The following is a 19,565-nucleotide window of genomic DNA, read 5'->3' as shown; positions in this document are numbered from 1 at the left end:
ATTGTAGCAAAGATTGTGACTCTGAGATGTAATGTGGTTATAGGCGAGGCACTCTAAGAAAAAGTATCTTAATATAATTAAATATATTAATAAAATATAAATATTTTAATAATATTAAAAATAAAATATCTTAATATAAATTTTATTGAGATAAAATAAAATAATTAAAAATATTTTTTATAATTAAAATATTTAAATAATAAAATGATGGGAGATGTGATGCTAACCAAAAACATATTTATAAAAACCGAAAAAAAAATATCAAATAAAGATATCACGATGAATTAATTTTATAACATGATGGGGAGACGCATATTGTTAGATGAAAGAAACTAATTTTTTGGCACACAACTCACATTTTGGTGTAAAAGGTGCGTGTTCTTATAATTATTCATAAAATTTATATAATTATAAATAAAATGAGAAAACAATAATAATATAAATGTTAAATGATAATGTGTAAATGTTTTATGGATAGGTATATTTTAAAATTTTTATTTGATTAAATTGTTTATATATATAATATTTTGTAATAAAAGTATTAAAAACATAAGAATTATAAGAGTATTTTTCCATTTTATATTTTATAGATGGTAAGAGTTTTGTTTTAAGGGAATTAAATAAAATCAAATTTATAATCAACAACTAACTATAATATAAATAAAATATATGTCCAATTTTAAATTATTTAAATTAATATTTTCTCTATATATTATAAAAATAATTAAATTCATGATCAACAACAAGTAACAACAATATAAAAAGTTGTAAAGGAAGCTAGAAAGAAAGGAAAATGGGCAATAATCAGAAATAGAAAAGCCGTTATTCGAGATAGAAACCAAAAAGATAATAATAAATAGCAATTCAACATGCTCCGAATTCTTTCTTGGAACTGTCGCGGATTTCCAGGGAACAAACGCCCTAAGGTAAGCTGGATCTCGAATGATGTTGATATTATTTTGTTTGTTGAAACTTGGGAGCACCAAAAATCTAAGGTCCCTAACATAGATGGCGTTACATTATGGTCTACCTAGAATAAGTGATCATCTCATAGAGGCATTGGGGGTATATCTTGTTACATTAAGAAGAACATCTCTCCCCATGCTAGGATTTATAAAAACAACCCTTACAACCAATATAGTTGGATAGAAATTACTTACATTTATGATAAAAAGACCTACATATCAATCTGTTATTCCCCCCCATCAATTCTAACTTCTATAAGAAAAAGAATTTAGATAAAATAGTCCTTACAATGGTTTAGAGAATGATATTTATAGCCTAAGGAATGAAGACAATATCCTTTTAATGGGTGACTTTAATGCTCGAACTTCAAGCAACCAAGCTATTCTTCTAAGCAATCATTCCAACCCTAATCCCCTTTGGTTAGACAAAGACCTTCCTCTGGCTAGCTAGTACAAAAGGAGGTTTGAAGACCTCAGGGAGAATTTGTTTGGGTCAGAGCTAGTCAAGCTTTGTAGTGCTCAGGATCTCATAATTTGTAACAGTCTAAAGAAGTGGACCAATTCTAGCTTGATGACCTTCATCCATGGGCTTGGTAGTAGCGTGGTAGACTATGTTATCTTCGATCTCCCTCTATACAATGAAATAACAAATTTTGACATCTTAAACGCCCACGAGCCTGACTCTAATCATAGGCCTTTACTTATAACTCTCAATTTTGGCATGCATAGAGATCCCACAGAAGATAATCCTTATAGCAAGAAGTTAATCTTTGATAGAAATAAAAAAGATCTCTTTCTAAATGAATTAAAAACTAATTTGCTTCCTTTATATAGTATAGACAACATAGAAGATCTCTAACATAATTTTACTACATCCCTCTCATATTTTGTTAACGAGTTCTCAATTGAAGTTTCTAGTAATAAAAGAAATAGCAAAACCAACCCATGGTATGACAAAGATTGTAAAAGTGTGAGGAGAGCAACTAAGGAAGTTGTTGATGAATCTCTTAAAATTGGCAAGACAAAAATATACAAAACCCTAACTAAAAGGAAAAAAAGGTAGTATATTCGTAAAAGACAAGAGAATCTCTTACACCTCTCTAAGGTAGCTCCTAAGAAATTATGGAGGCAAATTCTAACTTGGAAAACTAAAGATAATAATAAAATTGCTTTGCATGACTGGAATTCCTATCTTAAAACACTTTATGAATCTCTAAATGTCATGGATAACTTTGAAACCCTACTCACAACGAAAAAAGTTTTCTCATTAGATTACATTGATTTTGGGGTTAATCGCTTGGCTAATGGGAAAGCTAAGGAGATTCAAGATTACCAGGCAGAAATCTTAAAAATTGGAGGTCCTATCCTCACCCCCCACATTCACAAGCTTTTCAATTAAGTGGTCAAGCAAGGGTTCCCTAAACCATGGACTCAAAGCCTCATTATCCCTATTTTTAAAAGTGGGGATACAAATAAACCCTCTAATTATCGGAAAATTATGATCAGCCCTCTCCTAGCCAAGTTATATGGTATTATTTTGGAAAGAAAGTTGAGCATATGGCTTGAAAGTGAAGGTAAGCAAGCTAAAGGCCAAGCGGGTTTTAGGAAGCAACACTCAACAACAGACCACCTCGTTACGCTTAGGATCATTATGGAGGAATGCTGCAACGATAAATCCAATTTCTTTTGTTGCTTTGTGGACTTTAGAAAGGATTTCGATACGGTTCCTAGAAACAACCTTTGGAACATATTAGAAAAGTTAAAAGTTCCTTTTGAGTTGGGAGTTGCCGCTATAAGGTTATACGAGAATTTAATTGCCAATTTAAAGAGAAATGAGGGGTGGTCGAAAGATATTAAGTGTAATATCGGAGATAAAAAAGGTTCCCCCCTCTCCCCTACCCTATTTGGTATTTACATCGACAAGCTAGAAGGTTTTTTAGAGGAAGCAGGATGTGCTAGCACGATCTTAGCTGGGATAGTCATCATCCTTCTTCTCTATGCTGACGATATTGTTTTTCTTGCAAGGTGCCCATCTGATCTTGATAAGCTACTTATACTTCTTAAGGATTTCTACTCTACCATGGGTATGTTTGTTAACACTGACAAAAAAAAGTTATGATTACAAATCCAAGAAGGACACTTACGCTAATTTTATGTATGATAATAGTAACTCGGAGGAAGTGTCTTCCTACAAGTACTTAGGAATTGATATTCATCACAAGCTCAACTAGAACTATAGCACTGAGAAAAGGATTAATGGGGGATGGAAAGTTTATTTTGGTCTTGAAAATAATTGTAAAATGGCAAACCTCATAATGTGAGATAGAAAGAAGTTCCTCTTTGATGCTTTAGTCACTCCGGTTATCTTATATGGATGTGAGGTTTGGGGTTGTAGCATCTCTAGAGAATCCTAGAGAAAGACTGAGCAAATCCAGAAGCGTTTTATAACTTATAACCTAAAAATTAAAAGCAACACACCCTATCCTATTCTCCTTATAGACGTGGGTCTTTCCCCTATCGAGAGCCTAGCTATGACTAGGCTTCTATTGTACAAGCACAAACTCAATAACATAGGAGACCATAGACTTCCTAAGCTAGCTTTAATTTCGAGCCAAAACCACCTAAGGCTCAAACGAGGTTGGTATAAAGACACCAGGGCCTGGTTAAAACATTAGGAAATCGACGAGAATGTTGCATTGAAAAACATTAATAACATTAAAAATATTGTTACTTCTAAGTTCAAAGAAAAAAATGTGGTGTGAGAAAGATTTAGCAATTAAAAGAAAATTAAGATATTATAAGGAGGTCATCAACCCCACCCTATAAGATCAAAAGTATCTCTCTATTTTAACTAGCTCAAAGAAGAAAACTAATATAGCCAAGATTAGAACGAACTCTCATGAGCTCCATAGTGAAACGGGTCATTGGGTAGTTCCTAAAACACCATGGATGGAAAGGTTCTGCCATCTTTGTGAGAATAAGAACATCGAGGATTAAAATCACTTCCTCTTAGAGTGCCCCATGTACAACCACATTAGATCTCAGTTTCAAAATCTTTGTTGCAATACTGACCTTCCTAACCTTTTACATTGTCAAAATTACAGTGAGCTCAGGAGGCTTCTCTCCAAGCCTTTTGAGCATAGGAATAAAATCTTAAATAAAAGTAAATAATTCGTTTCTTTAGGTCTGATAGTAAAAAGTTTGGTCTCAGTGTAGGTTAACCATAATCTTCATCATTATCAATATAAGGTAATAAAACTTATATTACAATCTTATGAAAAATGGAAAACCAAAATCTATATTATTAATAATAAAAAAAAGTATTGGTATTTGAAATTTTATTGTTAAAGTTTAGGAAAGTGTTTATTGTTTACCTCCTTTTAATTTTGAACTTATAATTTCTCATATATATATATATATATATATATATATATATATATATATATATATATATATAACTTTTAGATTCATTTAAATTATATATTTTGATAAGTTTTAAATTGAAAATTTTAAAAGATAAATTTATCGAATATTCAATTCTATTTCACTACACTCTGTATGTTATTCTTATTGTATAATAGAGTAATTATTTTTAACTTTATTATCAATATTGAATCTATTTTAATTTGGTATTTATATGGAAAAGATAGATTAAAACTGGAGTTACAAATGTTTTTAAACTTTGAAGAAAAATGATATGTAAGCTAGTCTATGTGTTGAGTGTAGTTTAAATATTCTAATTTTTTTTTTTTTTTTTGGTATAGATTTATTCTCCTATGTGTTTGGGTTAAAATGTGAAAATAAAATATTGAAATAATAAATTTAAATTTTATATAATTTAATGTTTTTAAAATTTTCCAAAAAAAAAATGTTAGCAAGATTGACTTGAAATCAGGTTATCACTAGGCGTCATCGAGCCCTTCGATGTGTGGAAGACTGCCTTCAAATCTAAGGAGGGCCTTTTTGAATGGTTGGTCATGCCATTCGTATTGACGGACATCCCTGCAACCTTCATGAGGCTGATGTAAGACATCTTGCGGCCCTTAACCAATACATTCGTAGTGGTGTATTTACATGACATCTTGATCTTCAACCACAGTTGAGAAGAGCACCTCCACCATATTCGACAGGTCCTTCAAACTCTTCGACAACACAAGCTATGTGCTAACTTGGAGAAATGTACCTTTGGCCTAACCCAGGTTCAATATATGGGATACATCATTGATGATAAGGGTGTACATGTGGACCCATCCAAGATAGAAATCATTTGGTATTGGCTAGCCTCAACCACTCTAACAGAGCTCTGCATCTTTTTGGTTCTTGCCAATTTCTACCATAGGTTCATGTTGGGGTTCTCTCATATTGCTTGGCCTTTAAGTCAAGTCACCAAGGGCGGAGCGAAAACCAAGTTCTTTTGGTCAGAAACCCAGCAACGGGCATTCTCCGAGTTGAAGAATTGCCTCTGTTCTGCACCAATGCTCACATTACTAGACCCGCAACAACCATTTGAGATTGAGACAGATGCCTTCGACTATGCTATTGGCGTAGTTCTTACTCAACATGAGCATCCAATGGCTTACCACACTAAGAAACTTTCAGACACAGTCCAAAAGTACCCCACTTATGACAAAGAAATGTATTCCATTGTGCAGGTCTTCCATCAATGGAAGCATTACATTCTGGGAAGGAAACAGTCATCCACATAGACCACTGACCTCTACAGTTCATACAGACACAAGGGAAGTTGCAAAATGATTGTTATTAGAAATAGTCCGTCTATCTGCAACAATTCCATTTGAACATTAAGTATAAGAAGGGTAGCACCAATAATGTCGATGATTGCCTTAGTTGACCACTAGCCATGGCACTAATCACTATGCTCAACTCCTGTGGGAACGAGACATCGAGGTGGCCACATCGTTACAAGAGCGATCCAGAATTCGATAGCATATACAGGACACTCTTGGAAGGGAAGAAAGTTCCAAATTTTCACCTTCAAGATGCACTGTTATGCCACATGGGACACATATGTGTTCCTTCAAGTTAGCATGCCAAGATGATTTGGGAGGCGCACTACAGTTGGGTCACTGGACATTTTAGAGTAGAGAAAATCGTGGCAATATTGCAAAAGTATTTTTATTGGCCGAAACTTCATCAGGATGTTGGGAAGTACATTAGATCCTGCACCGTCTGCGCCATTTCCAAACCAACCATCAAGAAGAAAGGCCTATACTCCTCTACCTACTCCTAGTCGGCCTTGGGAATTTGTCTCGATGGGTTATATGTCAGGCCTTCCTTCTACTAAGCATGGAAACGATTGCGTTTTCGTGGTCGTCGACAAATTATCTAAGATGGCCATCATGGCTGCCTACAAGAAGAGTATCATAGTAGAGGCCATTGCTAAGATCTTCTTTGAGCGAGTGTGGGTACACTTTGGGATCCCATAGTCCATTATCTCATATCGGGACAGCAGATTCCTGAGTACATTTTGGTCAAGTCTCTAGTCGATGTTGGATAAAAAACTCACTAAGTGCATGACTTTCCATCCCCAAACTGATGGCCAAACATAGGTTGTCAACAGGATGATCATACACATTATGCGAATGTGCAACTCAAAACATCCACACACATAGGATAAAAGTCTCCCCTATGTCCAACACATCTACAACATAGCTCTCCATGGCTCAACAGGTCATAGCCCCTTTCAGGTAGGGCTAGATTTCAGCCATTATGCCCCATTGAAGTGGCCATACCATTTGCAACCACTAAGGTAGATTCGGCTCACGTGTAGTCTGAAGCTGAAAGGGTTAATAGCTTCATTCAGCTCATTCAATGCATCCGCCAATAGGTCCATGATATATTGGATAGATCTAATGCTAATTACAAGTAGCGCCATGATCAACATCGAGTTCCGTACAAATTCCAGGTGGGTGACTAAGTTTGGCTACATTTGCAAAAGGAGCGCCTTGCTGGACCACACCACAAGCTTCACCCACTCCGATATGGGCCATACACCATCACCAAGGCCATCGGGGACAATATCTTCGAGCTCAGCATTCCAACATTCCTTGGTCTGCAGTCAATGTTCAATGTATATCGCTTTCAACCACACTTTCCAACATTGTTGGAGACATCTGACGTTGCAAAACAACTCACACCAACAAAGCTCAACTCGGACTACATGGAACATGCCACAACTGATGAGATCATGGACACATAGATCAATAACACTCGGAAACAGAGGATACAACTATACAGAGTTGTCAAAGCAGGCCAACTCCTTCATCAAGGCAAATGGATCACCAGAGATCAAGTTCAGTAGAAGTTTCCTCATCTCATGGAGGAACTCAACGCAATGGGGACCATTGCTTCCTTGGGGGGAGGGACTAATCTAGGTGGATATTGGTGGCCACCTGCCTATTCCACTTGGACCCTCACCATTATTTCTTTCAGTTTTTGAGTTTCCTTAATTGTAGCATAGTTTACTATTTTTGGTAGTTTTCGGGTCCTAAAGTTATGGAGGCGTTTTGAGGTTCTGAACAACGTATTTTTGGAAAAAATTCTTTGACAATTACGAAGGTAATTGCCTAGTCAGTTGTAGTCCTCGGAGAGATCTTTCCAATGAGGTATTATACGCGTCAAACAGATATAATATGACCAAGTTACAACCCCGAGAAGTTGGCTACCCAACTAACCCCAACGGGGCCCATAAACTCTTGGTGTTACATCTCCTCGGGTTAGGGTTTTAGTTGTTTAAGGTTTTCTCTTATTGTTCAATAATAAAAAGGCCCTTGAGTCTCATTGTAACTCAGTTTAGAGGCATGTAGCTGTCACATCTCTTCTCAAAGTTAAGCTATCATCACTCGAGCTATCTTATTTCCATTATGTTTGTAAGCATAATTCAACATTTTTTTTATCAATGAAATGAAATATTTTTCTACTACATAGTTGTATTTATGAGTATATCTATAAATTGTTGCGTCCATATTTAAGTTTGGATCTACACTATTATTAAATTCATACCACATTTAAAAATTGAATCTGTACTTCACCCACTATCATAAAAATATTATAAATTAATATTTAGTCTTACTAATCATTTGAAACCATTATAAATTAATAGCAAGTCCTACTAATCATTTGAAACCACAGGGATGTTTTTAGCTACATGCCTTTACCTTTGCAAGTCACACAAATTTATTATGCCATCAACCAAGGTTTTTGTGTTCATCTTCCTTTTTTCTAGCTTCATCTTACTTTTTACTATGCCTCCATAGTGAGTAATTAAGAGATTTTACGATGAGTTTATCATATTTTTAAATGGCTATATAACATGAAAAAATCATAACTAAAATTGTGGGTTTCCAAAACGTTTAGCTTGTAAATGGCTAATAGTAAATTGATGATACGATTAGCTTGTAAATGGCTAATATAGATTGATTAGCTTGTAAATGGCTAATATAAATTAATGAAATATTAGCGTATGCAATTACATTATCATAATACTTCATCACTTAATTAGGGTTATGTCTATGTCTCACATGAAAGAGTGGAAAGTATCATCGCCGTCGTTGGTGGAGCTGGCTTAGGTTAAATCCATAATATTTTATGGTCAAAGGCATATTATTAATTATAAATTACAAATAAATTAATAATACAATTAAGTGTGGTACATGCATATTCACACTTAAAGCATATTATTAGTTACAAGTATAAAGTAATTCGATTAAATGTATAAAATATTATGGTCAAATGCATATTATTAATTATAGATTATAAATAAATCAGTAATACAATTAACTGTGGTGAAGGTGTATTATTAGTTATAAATTACAAAGTAATACAATTAAGTTTGTTACGTTGAAGAGATATTAATAAATTTATTTGATAGTATCATTAGTTTTTTGTGATATTCTTGTGCTTTAATTTTTTACATTTTATAGGCATAATTATTTTTATATTATGATTATTGTCCTAAAACTTTTTGGGTAGTTGTTAGGCAGTTTTCCAAGTAGATATTGTTTTGTGGTGATCAAGATTTTATTTGATTGATTATGTAATTAAATATTATGAATAAATATTTTGTTTTTGAGAACTGATGAGAAAGAATATATGAGTAATAAAGAATAAGATAATGAAAGAAAAAGATTATGTTAAAGAAAATCAGAATTCAGCTCCACAAGTTAGGTGAAAAACTAGGGAAAAACACTGCACAAAAAAGTGGAATTCAGCTCCGTCCTGTGAATGCGACCTATCAAATTTCGGTCAACAATTGTCACGAATATGTCAATGTCTTCTCTGAAACGATATGGCTAAGTCCATTCTGCCAGAGGTGTGTCTTCATGTAATGCTTTTAAACCTGTAATTAGCTCGAGAAGAAGCACACCAAAGCTATACACATCACTCTTCGCCGAATATCTGCGTGTTTTCACGTATTGTGGATCCATGTAACCGTAACTCCCCCTAACTGCAGTGACTGTAAATTGGTTATCTTTTGGGCCTTTGCAGACTTAACATCACGGTGCAATATCGGGGGCCTTGCTTCTTCATGAAGGTATTGCAACCTGACAGGCTATGTCCATACGAGATGGCCAAGATAATGGACTTGCCAGACCTCCCTTGCAATGCCACAGCAACCTGACAGGCTATGTCCATACGAGATGGCCAAGATAATGGACTTGCCAGACCTCTCTCCGTGTGAAGTCGATCTTACGAACTCCCGTTGGAAATGAACTCGAACACAAGAATTCGCTCACCTGCAGTTGCATCATTCACAGAATTGTTATGAGAAAAATAGAGTAATGGAATTATTTTATAAAAGGATTATTTCATGGTGTTTATTGAGTCTAGAGGTTTATTTTAAGGTTCAGTATGATGTGTAATTTTGTCTCTCTCATTTTACAGCTCAGTATGATGTATAACTTTGTTTTTTTGTCATCAAAATTTTAATTTTGCTCATGAAAAAAAAAAAAACTATACAAAATATTTAAATAGTTATAAAAAAAATTACACATAAAAAAATTAAATCCCTCTAAACTCATATTAAATCCATATTTAAAATATATCTATACTAGTCTTTATGTAAATTGCATAATAAATTTCTGAATATTTCAAAAATCTAAACATCAATATGAGTAAATAACTAAAACTCTTACAACCTAAATTTAATTCCGCTTTATGAATAACATAATGAACCTTAATATAATAACTTTGAACCTATATATAATTAACCAAAAAAATCTATATTTTTCGTATTAACCCATATTTACATCAATTCTAAAAACTAATTTAAAAATATTAATGAAATATTAATATTTTAATACATATTAAAAATAAAATATTCTAATATAAATTTTATCTCAATAAATAAAATAATAAAAAATATTTAAATAATATAATGATGGGAGATGTGATGCTGACCAAAAACACATTTATAAAAACCAAAAAAAAAAAAATCAAAGTAAGAGATGTCATGATGAATTAATTTGACAACTTGACGGGGATTGGCATATTTTTGGATGAAATAAAATTATTTTCCGGCCCACAACTCATACTTTGGTGTAAAAGGTGAATGTTTTGTTTTTTTTTTTTTATAATAATTCATAAATTTATATAATTATATATAAAATAATAATAATATAGGTACAAAAGGAGCTCTGAAGACCTCGGGGAAAATTTGTTTGGGTCAGAGCTTGTCAAGCTCTGTAGTGCTCAGGATCTCATAATTTGCAACGGTCTAAAAAAGTGGCCCAATTCCAGCAAGATGACCTGCATCCATGGACTTGGTAGCAGCGTGTTAGACTACGTTATTTCCGATCTTCCTTTATACAACGAAATGATAAACTTTGACATCTTAAACGACCACGAGCCTGACTCCGATCATAGGCCTTTACTTATAACCCTCAATTTTGTCATGCATAGAGTTCCCATAGAAAATAATACTTATAACCAAAAGAACTTAATATTTGATAAAACTAAAAAGGACCTCTTTCTAAATGAATTAAAAACTAATTTGCCTCCTTTATCTAGTATAGATAACATAGAAGACCTATATCATAATTTTACTACAACCCTCTCATATTTTATTAAAAAGTTCTCAATTGAAGTCTCTAATAATAAAAGAAATAGCAAAACCAATCCTTGGTATGACAAAGATTGTAAAAATGCGAGGAGAGCAATTAAGGAAGCTGTTGATGATTCTCTTAAAATGGACAAGATAAGAATATACAAAGCCCTAATTAAAAGGAAAAAGAGGCAGTACATTCGTCAAAGACAGGAGAATCTCTTACACCTCTCTAAGGTTGCTCCTAAGAAATTTTGGAGGCAGATTCTGACTAGGAAGACTAAGGATAATAATAAAATTGCTCTTCACGATTGGAATTCTTATCTTAAAAAGATTTATGAATCTCCTAATGTCACGAATAATTTGGAAACCCTGCTCACAACGAAAGAAGTCTTCTCTTTAGAAGACATTAAGTTTGGGGTTAATCGCCTCGCGAATGGAAAAGCTAAGGACATTGAAGGTTACTAGGCAGAAATCTTAAAAATTGGAGGCCTTGTCCTCATCCCCCACATCCACAAGCTTTTCAATCAAGCTGTTAAGCAAGGGTTCCCTAAGCCTTGGACTGAGAGCCTCATTATCCCTATTTTTAAAAGTGGAGATACAAATAACCCCTCTAATTATCGAACAATTATGATCAGCTCTCTCTTAGCCAAATTATATGGTAGTATTCTGGAAAAAAAGTTAAGTATATGGCTTGAAAGTGAAGGTAAACGGGCTAAAGGCCAAGCAGGTTTCAGAAGGCATCACTCAACAACAGACCACCTTGTTACGCTAAGGATCATTGCGGAGGAATGTCGTAATGATAAATCCAATTTATTCTGCTGCTTTGTAGACTTTAGAAAGGCTTTCGATACGGTTCCTAGACACAACCTTTGGAATAGGTTAGAAGAGCTAAAGGTTCCTCTTGAGTTAAGAGCTGCTGCTATAAGGCTATACGAGAATGTAATTGCCAAGTTAAAGAACAATGAGGGGTGGTCAAAAGATATTAAGTGTAACATCGGAGTTAAACAAGGTTTCCCCCTCTCCCCTACCCTATTTGGCATTTACATCGATAAGCTCGAAGGTTATTTAGAAGAAGCAGGATGTGGTGGCACAATCTTAGCTGGGATAGTCATTATCCTTCTTCTCTATGCTGACGATATTGTTCTTCTGGCAAGGTGCCCTTTTGATCTTGATAAGCAACTCAAGCTTCTTAACGATTTCTGCTCTACCATGGGTATGACTGTTAATACAGACAAAACAAAAGTTATGATTATCAAATCTAAGAAGGACACTTGCGCTAATTTTACGTATGACAATAATAACTTGGAGGAAGTGTATTCTTACAAGTACCTAGGAATTGATATCCATCACAAGCTCAACTGGAACCATAGCATTGAGAAAAGGATCAATGGGGGATGGAAAGCTTATTTTGGTCTTGAAAATAATTGTAAAACAGCGAACCTCGTAATGTGGGATAAAAAGAAGTTCCTCTTTGAAACTTTAGTCACTCCTGTTATCTTAAATGGCTGTGAAGTTTGGGGCTGCAGCATCTCCAGAGAATCATGGAGGAAGATTGAGCAAATCCAGAAGCGTTTTATAACTTATAACCTGAAAATTAAAAGTAATACACCCTATCCTATTCTCCTTATAGAAGCAGGTCTTTCTTCTATTGAGAGCATAGCTATGCTCAGGTTTCTGATGTACAAGCACAAGCTCAATAACATAGACAATCATAGACTTCCTAAGCTAGCTTTAAATTCCAGCCAAAATCACCTAAGGCTTAACCGAGGATGGCATAAGGACACAAGGGCCTGGTTAAACTATTGGGGGATCAATGAGAATGATGCTTTGCAAAACATAAATAACATCAAAGATATTGTTACTTCTAAGTTCAAAGAAAAATTGTGGTGTGAGAAAGATTTAGCATCTAAAAGAAAATTAAGTTATTATAAGAAGGTCATCAACCCCACCCTTGAAGATCAAAAGTATCTCTCTATTCTAACTAGCTCAAAAAAGAAAATTAATATAGCAAAGATTAGAACGAATTCTCATGAGCTCCATAGCGAAAGTGGCCGCTGGGTAGTTCCTAAAACGCCATGGATGGAAAGGATCTGCCATATTTGTGAGAACGGGAGCATCGAGGATGAAAACCACTTCCTCTTAGAGTGCCCTGCATACAACCACATTAGATCTCAATTTCACAACCTTTGTTACAATACTGACCTTCCTAGCCTTTTACAATACCAAAATTATAGTGATCTCGGGAGGTTTCTCTCCAAGCTTTTTGAGCATAGGAATAAAATCTTAAATCAAAATAAATAATTTGTCTTTTTAGGTCCGATAGATCATTATTTGGTCTCAGTGGACGTTAACCATCATCATCATCATCATAAACCTATACATGTTTATGGATAGTTATATTTTAAATTTTTTTATTAAATTGTTTATATATAAAATAATTTGTAATAAAAATATTAAAAATATAAAAAATATAAGAGTATTTTTCTATTCTATATTCTATAGATGGTAAGAATTTTGTTTCAGGGAAATTAAAAAAGACTAAATTCATAATTAGCAACAACTAACAACAATATAAAAAATTCTATAGCAAACTCTAAACTACTTAAACTAATCTCTTCTTTATATATATTATAAAGAGAATGAAACTCATAATCAACAACTAACAACAATATAAAAAATTCTATATCAAACTCTAAACTACTTCAACTAATCCCTATATATATTTCATTCTAATAAAAAATTATTTAACAATAAATTTTGATGATTTATTTTGATTAAATAATAATATAAGGTAATAAAACTTATACTGCAATCTTATGAAAAATAGAAAACCAAAATCTATATTATTAACAAAAAAAAAATTATTGGTGTTTGAAATTTTATTGTTAAATTTATCGTTTACTACTTTTTAATTTTGAACTTATAATTTCTCATTCATATATATATATATAAAATAAATTCACTTAAATTATATATTTTAATAAGTTTTAAATTGAAAATTTTAAAAGATAAATCTATTAAATATTCAATTCAATTTCACTACACACTGTATAGAGTAATATAGTAATTAATTTTAACTTATTATCAATCTTGAATCTGTTTTAGTATTTATATCAAAAAGATAGATTAAAACTGGAACTACACATGTTTTCAAATTTTGGAAAAAAATGATATATAATAAATAAGCCACTCTGTTTCTTGAGTGTAATTTAAATATTCAAAGTTTTTTTTTCTGATTTATTCTCCTGTGTTTGGTTAATGTGAAAAAGAAAATTATTGAAATAATAAATTTAAATTTCATATAACTTAATATTTTGAAGATTTTCCAAAAATAAATGTTTTAAAGATTTTTCAAAAAATATAGATCAAATAACTAATACCAGTAATTTAACCAAAAATTATATCTTCAAAATAAAAAAATACACAAAATTCAAAAAAAAAACTACAATTAAAAAAAATTAATAATATAAAAACCGGTAGCAAGTTCCAACAGCATATAACCCAACCTTCAACAAAGAACTTTTCGCACTGGCTAACATGCTCATTATATCTTCAAAGAGGATACACAAACTCAAAAAAGCTGAAATTGAAGAGAATTAATAATCTGAGAACCTGTACCAAATTGCAACAACCTATAAGCCAACATCCAACACAAAACTTTTCACAACGGCTAACATGGGCATCTTTTAAGTGGGTATATTTTAGGATCTGACTAACATGGGCATCTTTTAAGTAGGTTAATTATTTGATCTTGTCTATGTACGTAGGAGTGAGATCCCAAAATATTTAAGAAACAACTTATCACAATGGCCAATATACGCATGCTTAAGTTGATTGCGTAATATTCTGGATCGGACAAATATGACAACATCAATTATTTGACTTTGTTGACGTTAATCAGATTTCAAATTAAGCTAGATCAACATATCCTTTTGCAAAAATTAAACTTACATTATCACACTTGCAAGGTTGCAGAGAATCTTTGTGTATAGAAGATATTGGCCAACTTCCAAATGTATGTGTACTTGCATCTCATGCAAGAAGATGTATTAGGTTCATAATAGGATGCATGATTTGTTGTACTAGGAATCCTAGTAACAATAAACAAGGTCTATATCATCCTTTTCATGTACCCACTTGTCTTTGGGAAATAATTTACGTCGACCTTGTGGCAGGTTTACCAACAACCAAGAAGGGACATGCATACCTATTTGTGGTAATTGACAGGCTCAGAAAGATGCATTTTCTAATGCTAATAATTAGTGAACTTGTTCTTTCAGCTAGTTAAGGTGCACTTTAGGATACATGGAGTAGCATCATTTCAAATAGACACACAAATTTTTTTAGCTCATTTTGGACTACATTATGGGAGAATATGGACAAAAATTTAAAGTGATCTATAACATTTCATCCAAAGAAAGATGGGAAAATAAAAGTAGTTAATAGGAATTCAATAGATCTTTAGAGGGGTTACGATCAGAAGAATTCGAAGACATAGGAAAAAAATATGGTATATATAGAACACTCTTATAAAAACATAGTCCACACTTCTATTTTTAAGTCCCGATTTCAAACTTGTTTTGAATATTTTACACCTTCACCTTTGGATATTGCATATGGACAACAAGGATGACTAACAAATGTTATTAAAGGGGACGCCTTAAGGGCAGAAAAATTGTTGAGAAGATGAGGGAAATCCATATATAGGTGTAGGAGACACTATAGTAGTCATACAAAAAATACAAATCCAAGCATGATCAACATAAGATAAAGAAGTTTTTTGAGGTGTGAGACAAAGTGTGGTTACAGGTGAATAAGGAATGGCTACAAAGTCCTAGTAAAAAACAATCAATGATGTATGATATGGACCCTTTGAAATATTGGATAAGGTGTGAGATAATGCCTATTAAGATACTTTACACACATACATGTGCATTTACTCAATGGTGAATGTAAAAAATTTAAACCTTTATGAGCTTTCCATACCAGATTAGGAAGAGGAATAGCTCCTACATTCTTTAGAGGATTTGGCACCAAATGCTTAGTCATATTTGATAGACATTATATATTTGTAGCAATGGCTCAAAAATACAAGTAAGGGGCAGAATGAACTTTGGAAAATTGGATTCAAATGATAGCTTCTAGCCAAGGCTACATGGTACACCCAATAGAAGGTCGAGGAAAAATGACCTCGCCTCATTAAATAGAAGCTTTTGGGGACCAAAATCCTCCCAAAATTGGGAGGTACTATCTATATTACATCATTATATTCTTTTTCATCCATCCTAATGCTTTTAAAGTGGAACAAGTGGAGGAATTCTTAGAAAATGTAACTAGGTCCGATCTTCATTTAATGTATTTCAGTCATCTTGTAATGTACTTGTCAAAAGAATAAGGAAAATAATTATTATTATCACTTAATGCAGCATGGGTCTCATGCTTGTGTCAGCATGTTTAAGGTTAAATTCCCCATTGAGGATTTTTAGGATTTATTCTGAGTTAATAGAGTCATTTTACTTTTAAAGTGAGTGTTCTTACGATTTTGAATCATGTAAAAATGTTAAGTATTGATTCAAATATGAATTATGTTGACTCCACACCATGTTAGCCTTAAGATGATCAAGTCAACCTCAAAGAGGGTTATTCAACCTCATTAAGGGACTATAAAAGAAGTCGTTCGAACTCCATTTGAAGCACACTCTCAAAAGAAAGTTTGATATATCTTATATCTATAAAAAGTGTGAATTGGAAGAAGGAGGAAAATGAAGTGTGAGTTTGGTCTAGGAGAAGGAAAGAAAGAAAATTAAAACTTTGGTATAACTCTCTCTCTCACAATCCCTAGTTTGGGTGATCGAAGTTCTCTTATTGATGTTGTAGCTAGTTGTCGTGTGATCGTGTTTCCATTATATGTCGAAGTTTCTATTAAGGGGTGTTGCTGCCTTAGGAAGTTGTACTGGGCCAAGATCGAAGTTTATAAAATAAGATCAAAGTATTGCAGTGAAGATCGAAGTCTCCAAGGAAAGATAGAAGTGTTTGAGATGAAGAAAGTGTTGCCACTGCTGCTGCTACTGCTAGGTCAAGAAGGATCATCTACAAGACAAGAGGAAGGTTGACTTGGTGTGGAGGAAATTTTGTGTCAAGGTCTAGACTCTTGGAATATCTCTGGAAAACTATTGAAGGAATATTTAGTGACTGGGTTTTCCCCTAGTTGTGAGCCTATATCTATTGTCCATTCATTTATGTGATTTTTTTGTGGTAATTCCTTGATGAACTAAAAGAAAGAAGATATATGTAAACCTAATAAGAATTCAAGACAATCACAAGTAATTATCAAGTATAAGAAAATCTTTCTCCCTTTCTGATTTTCTAACATGGTATTAGAGCTTTGGTGAAGAAAGAAGAAAAAGGTAGTCTCAAGCACTTGATTAAGGAATCATTCAAAAGGATTATTCAAGGGAGGAAGTCTACAATATTCAAAGACAATGTATAACACTATCAAGGGAGAGAAAAAACTTGAAGGAGCCTCAAACTATACATCTTAGAAGAAGAGGGTTCACTTCATCCTTGAAAAGAACAAGTTTCTATACTTGGTAAAAGGAAAAGTAAAGAATCCTACTGATGACTCCAACGACGCTGACAAAATAAAGTTCAAAGAATTATAAATGGTGGCCATGACTCTAATGGATTAAGGATAAATGACAACCTTTTCCCATTTATAGTGAACATCAATCATGCTCAGGAAATGTATGAAGGCTTTTCAAAGTTATTCACTATTAAGAATATTGGTCAAGTAGCTAGCTTTAAAGAATGAACTAACCTCCTTCTTTGTGAACATAGAAAGAATCAGGAATGATCTTTTGGTCATTGATTAAATTTCTCCAGACAAAGAATTCATGATCATTGCTCTATTAGTATTACCACCTACTTAAGGTGCATTTGCTGTAGGACTTAACAGTTGGAAGGAAGCTCCCATGTTTGAATAAATATGGACTGCCTACAACCAAGAATAATTAAGGATGTCACTAGTTGCCAATTCTAAAGGAGTTTCAAATGCCTACACTGCTCAACATAAAGGAAACTTCAAAAAATCAAAAGGACCAAAAAGGAAGGTAGAAATGTACAAGGTAGAATGCTATCAATCTCATAAGAAGGGTCACTACAGGAGCGACTATCCTAAAAATCCAAAGATGCTAACTTGCACTACTAAGTCCTTTGATTTTAGTCTTAGACGTCTTATTTTGTATTTTTAATGTTTTAGAATTTATAGGTTTTAACATACTTTTGGGAAAGACATTTTTATTTTATTTTTGTAAGTATGCCTCAAGATTTGGAGGGAGCCCTCAACATCTACCAAAGATAATTTTATCATTTCCTTTCAGTTTTTGGTTTCATGTGCTTGTTTAAGTTTTGATTATATGAAATACTAATCACCATTCTCCCTTTATTTTCTTGATTAGGAAAAACATATGTTATACCCTCAAGGAGTATGGAAGTGAGCCACTCAAGGTAAGGGTTGTCAAAAGTATGCATTAAACTACAAAACATTGATTTATTTAAATCCTTTATTCATTTGACAATCTGTTACTAACATTGTTATGTCTAGTTATATTGAATCCTATCGATTCTTATTTTGGGTGATTCATCATTTGATAAATCTACCCCACTCATATTCTTAATTGATTTTACAGAACCCTGCATAGGTTCTTTGGAAAACCCTAACCTAAGGGTATGCTAATTTGAATGTCTGAAACCATAAAACTACTTAGGGTTACTCAGAAATGTTACTTGGATTTTTTGTTGATAATGTCATGTTTGGGATTTTGGTATGATCAAGAAAACCTAACTTGTTAGGATTTAATGCTAAAGTCTAAAAGCGTGAACCTTTGAAGTATTGGTAATTTTGGGTTAGCTATGTTCCTATATTGAAACCCTAACTCATTAGGGTTTGGTGGAATGTGTAGGCAAGACCCTTATAGTGTCTTAGAAATTATTTCCTTGGAATGGTGTTTGTCTGATCAAACCCTAGTCAAATCAAGTTTGTTTGTCTAACTCTTATTTATATTTGTGATGTTAGGTTTGACTAACACATGATATGAAATTTCAATGCATGATGAAGTCCTAGATGTATGATTTGATATGTTTATTGGTGATCATGAATCCTAGGGTTTGGAACTAAGCCCTAGTCAACATTCTTTTTCTTTAGGATGTTAGTATTTGTGAAATTCAAGGATTTTGGAGTTAAAGCTTAGTTGAAATGAAAATATCTTATGTATGATGAAAATGCGATAATTCGAGATTTGTGTAAGATTGTTGAAATCTAAGCTTTAGTTGAGATTGATGTTTGATTAAAACTCTAGGGTTTGCAACTAGCCCTAGTGGAAGTTGGTCACGTTGATGACTAAGCCATGGTTGGGTTTGATTAATTAATTCTCATGTATGAAATCTAGGATTTATGTGAAACCCTAGTGTAGAGTCTAACATATGAATTCTAAAATTTTTTAGATGCTTTGTTGATCTATATTTGTTTATATTGT

The sequence above is a fragment of the Pinus tabuliformis genome, chromosome 5_2, assembly GCF_031772625.1.
Source record: "Pinus tabuliformis cultivar Carrire ecotype Pingquan chromosome 5_2, CPIR1, whole genome shotgun sequence".
NCBI classification, from domain to species: domain Eukaryota; kingdom Viridiplantae; phylum Streptophyta; class Pinopsida; order Pinales; family Pinaceae; genus Pinus; species Pinus tabuliformis.
Note: the sequence above shows the minus strand (reverse complement) of the source record.